The sequence below is a fragment of the Bos indicus genome, chromosome 16 (genome assembly GCF_029378745.1).
Source record: "Bos indicus isolate NIAB-ARS_2022 breed Sahiwal x Tharparkar chromosome 16, NIAB-ARS_B.indTharparkar_mat_pri_1.0, whole genome shotgun sequence".
NCBI classification, from domain to species: Eukaryota; Metazoa; Chordata; class Mammalia; order Artiodactyla; family Bovidae; genus Bos; species Bos indicus.
Genome location: NC_091775.1, coordinates 33954765 through 33968122, shown reverse-complemented (window position 1 = coordinate 33968122; position 13358 = coordinate 33954765). Strand labels below are relative to the sequence as shown.

Below are 13358 nucleotides of genomic sequence, written 5' to 3'. Positions count from 1 at the left end.
GGTCCCATTAAAACTGACAAATAAGTAAAATTTCAGGACATATATTGTGAACATTCAAAAATAACAGCAAGGAAGCACGCAAGTGAAGGTCTGTGCTCCCTTAACGTGAATTCATTCCTAGCGTAGGCAATATATGGGAAACCATCTAACTCAAGGAAGGCAAGTAGACTTAGACTGATAGGCCAACTCCGCCTGCTTGATGGTGGCTGCTTGGGGTGTTATGTGAACAATTCTGAGGATCAGTGTGCAACAGCATTGCCATCAATTTATGATGGCCAGTAAGGTCACAGAAAGGAGAGTGGGGAATATACACCACAAACTTGCCATTTATACAGTGGATAGAACACAAAAGTTTTTTATTTTCTCATGTATTGTTACTAAAGCAGTATAAAATTGTGTTCAAGTCACTTAATTTGTTATTATTAGTTAACCTAAAATGAAAGTTAATATTTACGTGTATCTAAATGCATTGCAAGTATTTTTATTTGCAAAGCCCTCTGAACATAGGAGATGACACATAATTACAAATTATGATAATGTGAGCAATATACTTTGTCAAATACAGGTTTATGTTTTATCTGAACTACATTACTAATAGGAGACATGTTTGGTTTAAGTGAACTTTGTCCATGGATATATGATTCTAATATCTTTCCAATGCTGGAAATTTTAAAGACATCTGTACTTTAACAGGCTGACAAAAATAAGAGAAATGCAAAGGTTGTTTTATTTATTGAGAACAAGAAGAGAACTGTGCTCACAGTGACCTCTTTTAGGTTCTGCATGTGCGTCCTTGTTTGGCTAACCCACCAAGTTGGGGAACTGGAGGAATACCGAGGGAGGTGGTAATCTGCAGGAGGCAAATAGCTCACCAGGCGAAGGCAGAGACCAGACCTAGTCTTGAGACTTCTAGTCTGTGGTCTTCCCATCACCAGGAAAGAAGCAGGATGTTACCTTCTCTGCACATGGATAACATATTTGAGCTAAAAATAAATGTTAAAAATGCTATCAATTTGGCACATCATACGAGTTAGAAATCATGATCACTGCAATGCTGGAAATGTACATCTTAAATGGCTTCTACCTTTTTTGTCAGTAGAAAGAGATATTTTCCAAATGCATCTGTCGAGGTTTGCTTTAGAAACCGATGGGAAAGGAAGGCACAATGATACTAGTGGAGGCTGTCAACTGAAACTTAGTGAGCTTCCAAGTGTGTGAACCAGAGTCGAGTGACCTTTGATAACACTCATCTCACCCTGCTTGGTTCCTTTTCTCTTGTGTTATTAGAGCCTAAATATGGGTTATGTTGTTTTCTCATAACCTTTGTGGTCAAAGCTTGGTGCCAGTCCAGGAGAGCCAGGGCCACACTAGCCAGCTGAGCACTGCAGAGGTATTGATGAAGTAATAGACAAAAGTAGCAAGTGAAGCTGGTCCTCTGAAAATCCAAAGGCAATTCCAGCTTGCAATCCTGCAAAGGGGCTTCTGGGGTTCAAATAAAAATAGTTTTTCTAACTAAAAAACAAACCTAACATATTAAGTGTTTCATCGAAGGCCTCAATTATGTCTAGAGTTTTGCACTGAGTTTATTTTAAAATGTATCTGGAAAAGCTGGTGTCCAAATTTTCCTGTAGACTTACACATGATGAGAATCTGTCTCCTTATATTTAGCTGCAGGCCACCTAACAAGTTCTTAGGCGGAACACATTATTTTGCTGGTACAAGAAGAATAAATACTGTATTTGGAAAGTTACAGTGTTCTTTAAAATGTTACTGTTTCCATAGCAATAACATAATGTACTAAAGAGTAGAATAGTGTTTCTTTAGAAACCACGTGTGTATGGATGCATGTTTCCACGAAGGGTTTTGAAGCATCTCACCTGCTTGAGGTCCCCAAATGGAACAACGATGGTTAATGGAATCAGCTGTCATCTTATGAAATGGAACTGGGGCAGTATTTTACTGCCTGGTTGTATGTCAGCCTTCTGCTTTTGGTCATGTGTACACATATGTAATTTCTTAGGCTCTGTGCTCTTGGATGGTGAGAATAGACTTATATTCATTCATCACACTGAGTCAACAAATATTTATGAAGCATCCAAATGCCATGTATATTTCTAGGCACTGAGAACTCAGAGATATTATGAAGTGTATATGTGTGTGTGTGTGTATATATATATATATATATACACACACACACATATATATATATATATATATATATTTAGACAAACCATCAAAGCAGCTTACCTTACAGTTTTTGTCTGGAAACAGAAGGCTTCATGGGGCAAATGGAGAATTACCTAGGAATGGAGCTTACATTCTAATGGAGAAAACAAGGAAATTCTCTTTAAACAAAAAATGTCACATCATGTACAAATGTGCATATGAAAGTGCTCCTTGATGATATTAGTGATGTTTTAAATGCTTTGCAAGAACACAACATCAAAGAATAGAATATTAATAAGGTAAGGAATAAGGGGAAAGAAGAGACAAGGAGAGAGTGTGCTTAGTCACTCAGTCGTGTCTGACTGTTTGTGATCCTTTGGACTGTAGCCTGCTAGGCTCCTCTTTCCATGGGATTTTCCAGCAAGAATACTGGAGTGGCTTGCCATCTCCTCCTCCAGCCGATCTTCCCAGCCCACAGATTGAACCCACATCTCCTGTGTCTCCCGTATTGCAGGCGGATTCTTTACCCCCTGAACCATCAGGGAAGCCAACATCAAAGAATAGCATATTAGTAAGGTAAGGAATAAGAGGAAATAAGAGAAAAGGAGAGAGGGCTGGGAAGAATTGTAATTGATTAACTCCCAGTTGTTCATCCAGGGAACAGACCTAGGATGAGCCTCAATGTATTTAAGGTAGCACAGGTGTTTTAGGAGATGCACAGTTAAGGTGTTACAAAGACATGTAAAGACTGGGGAGTGAGGGAATGCTCTTGGAGAAGATGCAGGGAGGAGGAGTGTTCCTTAGGATGTGACTGTGATCTTTAAACCTCATAGTAACTCTGAAGACTCTTTCTGAATATCTGCCTCCTCCTTATTCTGGCTTCAAGTCCAGTGCCTCTGCCTTCGCACAGCCCTCCAAATTTGTCTCCTGTGCTGATTTTTGCCCTGATGAGCCCCGCTTTGCTCTTTACTCCTGGCTTCAACTCCCAAAGCTGGGAGAATGGACCGGTGGAAGGAATGTCACTGGTTAACTAATGGCCCTCTGGCATCTGGCAAGGAGGATGCAGGTCACAAATGTCTCCATGCTGGATCATCACTATTCAGAGAGAGAACAGAAAAGGAGCAGGGTGTCCCCACGCCCTCCCCGAGGCCACACATCTTTGTCTCTTACACAAGGCTCTGCTTGTGCTTTCAGTAGCAAGACCTCGAAATAGTTAACATCTTAAGAAGCCCGTGTCTATCTGCCGTGTGCGCGGTCCTTTCGTGCCGCAGTCTTGCGGGTGCCCTGGTCAGAAGCAAGCGGCAACCTCTCCGCTCTCCCAGACTTTAAGGTTTGGCTAACTGTCTGCATTGCTCCACACAGCTCTTGGCTGCAGACACGTCTCAAGCCGCCATGGGAGGAGAAAGAGCTTCGTGGGCCAGATGCAGGGTCACGGAGTCAAAAAGGCTCCCAGGGTGGCCACCCTTTCTTCAGAATTAGACAAGTTGACCAGCTACCCCAGATCCCTTCTTAGACCCTGCTAATAAATCAGTAAGCAGCCAGGTCACAAAAAAAGAGTGCTGAAAGGTAAGCACATATTTTCCAGTGAAACATTTCAACGTTTTCCTTTTGCCCCCAGCAGGGTCAGAAGTCCCAAAGGAAGGCGGTGGGGGCAGAGGGGGAGAAGGAATCAAACTCTATCAAGAAAGAGAATTTTTGGTTGCCAACCACTCAGTTCTTTCAACCACTGTGATTCTACCCAGATGTGCATTCTTAAATGCAAAGGCATCATTTTCTTGCCAAGAGGTGGAATGATTGATCAAACCTTCTTTAAATCATTTCATCTTATCCATTCCCATCTGAAAGAGCAGATATTGCATTAATATTAATATTCTTATTGTCTCCTTTGAGAGAAAAATGCCCCTGTAACCCCCCTCCCAATTACTGCCAGCACCATGGGGATACGAAGTTCGAGAAGGAAGCTACCAATGCAGGGTCTGCAGTTGTTTTATTAGCAACAGCTGGTGGCAGTCTCCTGCCCATTTTTTTTTTAATGCTATGCTTGTCAGATCCAGCTTCTTGAGACTGGATGGCAAAGGGTAAAACAAGAACATGGCATAATTCAGCTTTTCTTGCAGAAAAAGGGATTTATGCTAAAGAAGATGCAGGCAATATTCAGAAGCTGATTAAGAAACGTAACAAAAAAGTATCTGAACTCAATATTGTGGAGGTAAATTTTGAGCAATTAGACAAACATACCGAGTAACTGAAACCACCTGCAGGATTTGAAAAAACGCTCTTTCCTTCTCGTTTGTCCAAGGTCCTTTTATAGAAATAAAAATGTGGGCTGCATATGTCTTACATTTATCCTCATTGTAACTTTATGTTTGTGATCAAGGGTGGAGTTTGCAACACCAAGGCTCCTTCTAACTGTGTTGGAAACAGTTGACCATCAAAAGGAAATCTGTGCCATTTGCCCAGCAGAGAAATAAATCTTCCATTACTCACTTTTGCCCTGATTTTTATCTGGGAAGCCCAAATGGACACTGTCTCATCTTATTTCATGTTTGGAATTCAAGGTAGCATTTTCAAGTATATTAAATTCACATATGGAATGTATATTTAACAAAAACTTGGCTGGTTAAATGTGTCCTTTGGAATGGTAGCTGTTTCATTTTCATTTGTTTTTCCTAATCCAATCAAATCACATGAATGTCATATATATTTCAAATATAAAATTATTTATATATAAAATTTCATATGTATATACATATGTATGTATGTGTGGCATGGTGGTAAAGAATCTGCTGCTAATGTGGGACACACAAGAGATGTGGGTTTGATCCCTGGGTCAGGAAGATCACCCAGAGTAGAAAATGGCATCCCACTCCAGTATTCTTGCCTGGAAAACTCTGGAAAATTCCATGGGCAGGGGAGCCTGGTGGGCTACAGTCCCTGTGGTTGCAAAGAGTTGGACATGACTGAGGCACTAAGCGTAGCACATCTATAATTAATGAACAAAGACCATACTGTTAGAGTTATGCAACCACTCTAATTTTATAAAATACTAATTACATATCATGCAAATAAGAACACTTATGAATTCACATCTGAAAACACATTACAAGTATTTGTAGAAAAGGGGCATGGTTAAGAAATGCACTTCTTGGTCAAGTCCATAAATAATGACTATTGGGGGAAAATGGTTAACATAAACCAGAATGTGGATCTGTGATGTGCCTGCCTCTGGGGGAGAGAGACTAGAATAATGCCAAATGGAAAGAAATATTGGCCACCCTCCCATTTTCTTTCATGTGTAACAAATTTAAGACATATATTTCTTCCCTATGGATCAAATATTCTTGAAAACAAAATATTCTAAATATAACATTCAGAAAACTAAGATCATGGCACCCGGTCCCATCACTTCATGGCAAATAGATGGGGAAACAGTGGACACAGTGGCTGACTTTATTTTTCTGGGCTCCAAAATCACTGCAGATGGTGATTGCAGCCATGAAATTAAAAGATGCTTGCTCCTTGGAAGGAAAGTTATGACCAATCTAGACAGCATAATAAAAAGCAGAGACATTACTTTGCCAACAAAGGTCCGTCTATCAAGGATATGGTTTTTCCAGTGGTCATGTATGGATGTGAGAGTTGGACTGTAAAGAAGACTGAGTGCCGAAGAATTGATTCTTCTGAACTGTGGCGTTGGAGAAGACTCTTGAGAGTCCCTTGGACTGCAAGGAGATCCAACCAGTCCATCCTAAAGGAGATCAGTCTTGGGTGTTCATTGGAGGGACTGATGTTGAAGCTGAAACTCCAATACTTTGGCCACCTGATGCGAAGAGCTGACTCATTTGAAAAGATCCTGATGCTGGGAGAGATTGAGGGCAAGAGGAGAAGGGGACGACAGAGGATGAGATGGCTGGATGGCATCACCGACTTGATGGACATGGGTTTGGGTGGACTCTGGGAGTTGGTGATGGACAAGGAGGCCTGGTGTGCTGCAGTTCATGGGGTCACAAAGAATCGGACACGACTGAGTGACTGAGCTGAAATATAACAATGAACACTTATAGGACTAGTGCTTGATCCTGTGATGGGATCTTACAGACAGCCACACTAATACTGCTCTGACATGCACAGTCCCCCTCCCGATAGTGCTGTTTCATGGGCTGTGCACTCCTTGCTCTTGTTTTTATGGTCAGAGCAGAGGAAGGTTCACTGCAAAGAAAGCACTCCTGACATTGGAACCATGGTCTGTTTTAAGTATAGTTTACCTGTATATGATAGTTCAGTGGGTACAATCCTGGGGATTCATTTGCTTCTTAAAACTTACAAAACACATTTTTTTCAGGAGGAAGAAGACACTGCATGCTAAATGAATGCTGGAACATTATTTTTAGACACTCTAAAAATTGTTGTGGTAGGCAGAATTATGGTCCCCAAAGATGCCCACTTCCTAATGCCTATAACTGTGACTGTGTTACCTTACATGGCAAAAAGAGATTTTGCAGATGTAAGTCAAGGGTTTTGAGATGGGGAGGTTATCCTGGATTGTTCAGGTGACCCAAAGTAATACCAAGAGTCCTTAAACATGGGAGAGGCAGAGGAAGAGTCAGTGGGAGATGTGACCCGAGAAAAAGGGTCAGAGAGGTTGTGATATGAGGATTTGACCACCGTTACTGGCTTTGAAAAAGGATAAAGGGGGTAATTATTCCAGGAATGCAGCAACCATCAGAAACTGGAAAATGCAAGGAAGTAAACTGTCCACTAAAACACCCATAAAGTGATAGAACCCAGTGGGCACCACGATTTTAGCCCACTAAGACCTGGCTGAGCTTCCCTCGTGGCTCAATGGTAAAGAATATGCATGCAATGCAGAAGATGCAGGTTTGATCCCTGGCTTGGGAAGATCCCCTGGAGAAGGAAATGGCAACCCACTCCAGTATTCTTGCCTGGGAAATCCCATGGACAGAGGAGCCTGGCAAGCTATAGTTAATGGGGTCACTGAAGAGTTGGATACGACTTAGCAACTCAACAACAAGAAGACCTGGGTGAAACTTCAATTCTCCAGAACAGTGAGGAGATAGTTGTTTTAAAGCCCTGAGTTTGTGGTAACTTACGCCAGCAGCAATAAGAAACTGTCAATAATATACTTGTGATACATGCTTTTTTGTGTGTTTGTTTCTATTTGGAATTAACGACTGACTGGCTCCAGAATGTAGTACCAGAACAAGCCACCAAGACAAACCCAGAAAGAGAAGGAAATGGATGTGGAAGGATGAGATTGCCCCCAAAGAGTAAATGCAATGAAACTATTTATCATTTCAATTATATTTTCTGACAGCCCTTTAGAGGAAGCTGTGATTTTAGTTTCAAGAAATGATACACCTTGGGTTAGCATTACTGACATAGGGTTTTATTTAGAATTTAAAAGGAATGACAACATGCTCTCATGTTAATGATTTAGCCAGTAGCAATACAAAATCCGAATTTTAATGCCTCCATTTTTTGTTAATATGTTTATCTCACAACAAACTAAAGTGACAACAGCAGAATCAATATCTTTGATGTTATTCAAGGGTTATCTTTTAAATCTGTGGGAGAAGTCTTAATCAAACAGTTCCTTTTCGTTTCATTCTCTTTCATCAAGGAAGTTAGAGGTAGAAAAGACTCACTAGATCATAAATTAATGAACCCGTGTTAATGCAGGTGTCCTTGCTAATTAATAAAGGAAAATAAAACGTGAAGCTTGAATATATCTAAATTCATTTCGGTCTGGGAAAAAAGATTAAAAATTCTTTTCCTTATACCTAGACAAAGTTTGCTCATTTTACACTAAAAGTAGGTTTATAAAACCCTGACCCTAAAGCTTAATCTCACTGATTCTTTTTAAACAGATTTTCTCCTAAACAGAGAAGCAGGCAGGATTGGGCAGTCAGAAAATTCCCACAATGCTGTGTTGCTAGGCAGCATCCCCAAGCCTCATCACTCGCTGAAGCTACCTTTTGTCTTTCCCAAGCCCCTTTACTTGTTACTGATTTCCTTCTAGTGGATTGCAGGTATCTACTGGGAGCTATAGACCTCAGAGAAGATGTGCCTCCAAAATGGGTATGTAACGTTATGAAATAGCACACCTAGCTTCCCTGGTAGCTCAGTTGGTAAAGAATCCGCCTGCAATGCAGGAGACCCTGGTTTGATTCCTGGGTTGGGAAGATCTGCTGAAGAAGGGATAGGCTACCCACTCCAGTATTCTGGCCTGGAGAATTCCAAGGACTGTATAGACTGCGGGGTCACAAAGAGTTGGACATGGCTTAGTGCCTCTCACTTTCACACTTAGACATGGAAGTGAGTAAGAATCAACATCAACAAATATGGAAGCCGAATTTCTTTTATCACCTAGCCTCAGAAATTACACATCAACATATCTGTAATGTTGTATGGATTTCACGGATCACCTTTTCTTATTGTAGGAGGTGGCTACACAGAGGCATGAAAACTAGGAGGTGACCCTTAAGGAGAACCATGTTTTTAACTTTTTATTTTGTATTGGTGTGTAACCGATTAACAATATTGTGATAGATGCAGGTGAACAATGAAGGGACTCAGCCATGCATATACATGTATCCATTCTCCCAGAAATTCCCCTCCCATCCAGGCTGCCACCATAACATTGAGCAGAGTTCCCCGTGCTATACAGTAGGTCCTTGTTGGTTATCCATTTTAAATATAGCAGCATGTACATGTCAATCCCAAACTCCCCACCTATACCTCCCCTGCATCCTGCCCCTGCCCAGCAACCATAAGTTTGTTCAAGGAGGGCCATTTTGGAGGCTAACCACCACACAACAGATTATCTACCTTTAAAGACATTAGTTACTTTTGGCCCTTTTGACTTCAACCTACAGAGAAGCACATCCCTCAGAACTGGAAGTTTACCTAATTGTCTGCCTTTATTCCCTTCTTCCAGAGTAGTAGCACCCGTATGATGACTACAGGGCTTTGACTCCAAAGACTGATACAGTTATTAAGAAAAAAAATTATTTGCCAAGTAAGTCAAGCCCATGAATAATCTTTTCTATGCTCTGAGAGAAAGCTTTTCTTTCCTCTCAGTGCAAACAAGCAAACAACAAAAAAATAGCTTCTGCCTGAGTATCAACCAAATACTTTAAGACTTGACGTTTGGGGAGTCACTGAATTCACATGGATGAAGGAAGGATGTCATATTTTTTTACTTCCGTGGCAAAATATCTTGAATACTTACTCTTCTCCATTATCCATAGTTAATTGAAAATTCAAGGCTCTGAATCTGATAGAAGTGACAAATTCTACACAGCAGTGGACATCATTCCAAAATTGTTGGCCAAGTCTTAGATGTGAGTACACGCCAAGGTCAAATGCAATGAATGAGACACGATGGTATGTTGTGCTTCTTTAGGTTGCTATAGCAAAGTACCATAGACTGTGTGGCTTGACCACAGAAATTTCTCTCTCACATTTCTGAAGGCTGCAAGTCTTGAGATCAGCACATCAATATGGTCAGGCATCAATTGGTCAGGTTTTGGGGAGAGGCTTAGCACGTAGGTGGTGCTAGTGGTGAAGAATCTGCCTGCTAATTCAGGAGATATAAGAGACTCAGGTTCAGTCCCTGGGTCAGGAAGATCCCCCGGAGGAGGGCGTGGCAACCTACTCCAGTATTCTTGCTTGGAGAATCCATGGACAGAGGACTGCCCACAGGGTCGCAGAGAGTCAGACACAACTAAAGCAACATAGCACACACACACACAGTACAAAATCTGAATTTTAACCCAGTCAGATCCGGGTGAGACTTGAGAATTTGTCTGAGAATTGGGTCTAGTTTTTTCTTCCAGTTACCATCGAGGTCACCACTTTAGGTGTGCATGGGTGTAAAATTTTTCTAAGTCAATTTGTTACTGCCTAATTTAAGCAGCATTTCTGAAAATGTGCATAAGAATAACAAATAAGGTTTTTTTTGTTGTTGTTGTTTTTGTTCTAATAGTATTAATGGAAAGTTCTCCGGACTGGAGTTAACTTGCTCCTGACCTTTCGGGTTGATCTTAAAGACTGTTCTTAGCTTCACAGCTTCCTTCTTGCGACTTTCTTGATTGATACGAGAAGAGTGCCACAGGGTCCCATTAGTGGTGGTGGGCAGGTGATTTATCTTCCTCTCTAACATAGGAAACACAAAGCTGCTATAGAGCAATTGAAAGATATTTATATTTATCAATGGCCTATTGTCCTTTTCCTCTTTGTTTTCTCTTATTTATTTAACTCTTGCTAAAAGCCAGGCAGGTCCTTTGTCAAGAACCTACATGCACATCTACTGAAAATACTCTTCTATATAACTTACTTTCATTTTCAGTCTGTTACTAGCCTTCTCAATGCCCAGGATTCTGATGGGCATTGACCTCTATTAGGCACTCAGCGCAGTAGCACGTGTGTTGTTCTGAGAGAGAGAAGGAAAGAAGCCTTTCAAGTGTAGCTTCCTGATGGAGTCATTCTGGGAAACACTGACCTAGCTAATGGCCACAGTGTATTCACTGTCAATGTCCATCTCTAAACAGCCACAGACAAATTCCATAAATTCACAGAAGTGCAAGATGTTTAAAGGGCTTCAAGGGAGTAGGAAGACAGTGGTTGAATATTCAAGAGAATCCAGCTGACAGAGCCTGCAGTTCAGGAAGCAAGCTCCAGGTGGTGGTGGGTGGAGCTCAGATCTGTTGAGCTTGAAAATCACATCCAAGATTGTCTGCTCACTGCTTCCATTGTTAGTGTTATTTTTGCCAGCTCAGTGTCAGATGCAGCACCAAACTTGGAACTGACATTCCACATTCTCCATCATTAGTCCATCTTTGGCTCTCCATCATAACATTGGCATCAATCCCCTTAGAACTTTACCTCTTAGAGGCAAGACTGTGAGACAATTGCAAGGTCCACAGAGTTATTTCTTTTTAATTTTACTTATTTATTTGGCCATGTCATGGCATGTGGAATCTGACTTCCCCAACCAGGGATCAAACCTCCACTCTGAAGCTTAGACCCTCAACCACTGGACCACCATGAAGTCCCCACAGAGTTACTTCTGACTCTCTTCTCCCCTTTTCCTACTCAGTGATACTCTTTCTTATTATTCATAAGGAGATGGCCCATACACATGCACTCATGCAAGAGTGCTAATAAATCAAGCTGCACTTCTAGAATATTAGTTCATACTTTGCTGTTTCCATCTGGTTCCAGCTGGTTTTCCCATTTTGCCAACTAGGTGAATGGAAGGGAGCAGATCATAGCGCGCTCGGGGGCAGATTCAGCAGCACCTTGTCTTATCACTTGCTTTTGAAACGACCTGCCCATCTTCCTTAGTTGCCATGGCAATGACTAAAAGGGTCTCCACTTAGACACAAGGGCTTTCACCAGTTCAAACAAAGCAATAGGAAAATATGTTTTCTTGACCCTTCACAGGAAATCCTGCCCAACACATGCAGGAATGCACCATTTCCTGGACCATCAGTTGCTCAGGTCCAGCCATCAGGGGTAGGCTTGAGTAAACCTGGAAAAAGATGCTCACATTCTCATTGAATGAGAAAACCCAAAGTCGACCCAAAGTTGTTACCCAAGTTTAAACAAGCCAACATGCAGCAAAACCCCAGCATGAAGTAGCTGGGCCTTTGGGATAAAAAATGGCATGTATGTTTCAACATAGACTAAAAGAAGGGGAAAGATAGACATTTGACCCTGATATTGCCCATTTTCTCTGCTTAGTTTTTGACTTCTTACAAAGTTTCTACCCACTAAGAGGAACAGGGAAAGGTACTGGTCTGAAAGAAAAGAAAGGGGACTTTGTCTCATGATAATAGAAACAAACAATGACTTAGTTTCTTTATTATAAAAACCATGGCCTCATGTGAAATAGATGACCAGCGCGTTTGATGCATGAAGCAGGGTACTCAGAGCTCTGGGACAAGCCAGAGGGATGGGGTGGGGAGGGAGGTGGGAGGGGGGTTCAAGATGGGGGGACACATGTGCACTCACGGCTGATTCATGTCAATGTATGGCAAAAACCATCACAATATTGTAAACTAATTATCCTCCAATTAAAATTAATTAATTAAAAAAAAAAACACAAAAAAACAAAAACTGTGGCCTCGAAATTAAGGAGCAAGCTGCAGTCTCCTTCCCCGTGTCCTGGGGAATTCATGAGAATAGCTAACGCACAGCTGTCTTGCTCTGCACTGGCCTTCTCAGGCGGTGACATATCAGACCAGCAGTGGTGTCTGCAAATAAAATAATGAGAGAAACATCTGTCTTACTGTTCCTCTCTTATCCAGGCAAATGACATTTAAGATTCTCATCCTGGAGTTGCAATTGCCCTCATCACCACCCCACCCTGTGAAAAGCTGCTTCTGTGTTAACCATATCTCCTTCTTTCTTTGAATCACTTTTTCCTTTAGTAGTATTTTAAGATAGTTTAAAAACAAAGAAGGCAACAGCAAAATGCATGTATATCACTGACACTACCAGCTTAAGAAAAAAAGAGATGAAGAATCCAAAGAAGGGGTGTTACTGAGGTGCAGATAGTTTTTTCTTCCTTCCTAAGAAATTAGGAGAGGTGGTGCTTTGGAAAGGTTTGTACCTAAAATACTATAGAGGTTTGCAAGTTATAGTCAATCAGAGGACAAATGGCATGGTGTTGGGAGGGGTGCCCTCTTATGGTCAGGATAATAGTCCAAATGTGAATCTCTCTCTTTCTGTCTCTCTCTCCCACACTTACACACTCTGGCCCATCCACAACCAGACTCCCTGACACAAGGCGTGCAGACAATGTATCTCACAGTAAAGGATAGGGGAATTGGTGTCTAAGGCAGCAAGCTGGAAACACAGGCCTTGTGCTTTCCCGCTGGGTTATCTAGAACATATGCATAAGTGAAAGTGAAGTCGCTCAGTCGTGTCTGACTCTTTGCGACCCCATGGACTGTAACCTACCAGGCTCCTCTGTCCATGGGATTTTCCAGGCAAGAGTACTAGAGTGGGTTGCCATTTCCTTCTCCAGGGATCTTCCCAACCCAGGGATCAAACTCAGGTCTCCTGCATTGCAGGCAGACACTTTAAGGAGATACTATTTTTCCTTTGTTTTGGCTTCACACAGAATCAAGATAATTTAGAGCTGGAAGGAATTTCAAAAAGTA

At 41.5% G+C, this 13358-nt stretch overlaps 1 long non-coding RNA gene across 1 annotated transcript; it reads left to right on the top strand.

Annotated features, from left to right (window-relative positions):
* The first annotated feature begins 2506 nt into the window (after positions 1–2506).
* Positions 2507–10112, top strand: LOC139176361 (uncharacterized). Its single transcript, XR_011560772.1, has 3 exons — positions 2507–2742; positions 3529–3732; positions 4544–10112. It is a non-coding gene; the product is annotated as an uncharacterized lncRNA (long non-coding RNA).
* Positions 10113–13358: the final 3246 nt, after the last annotated feature.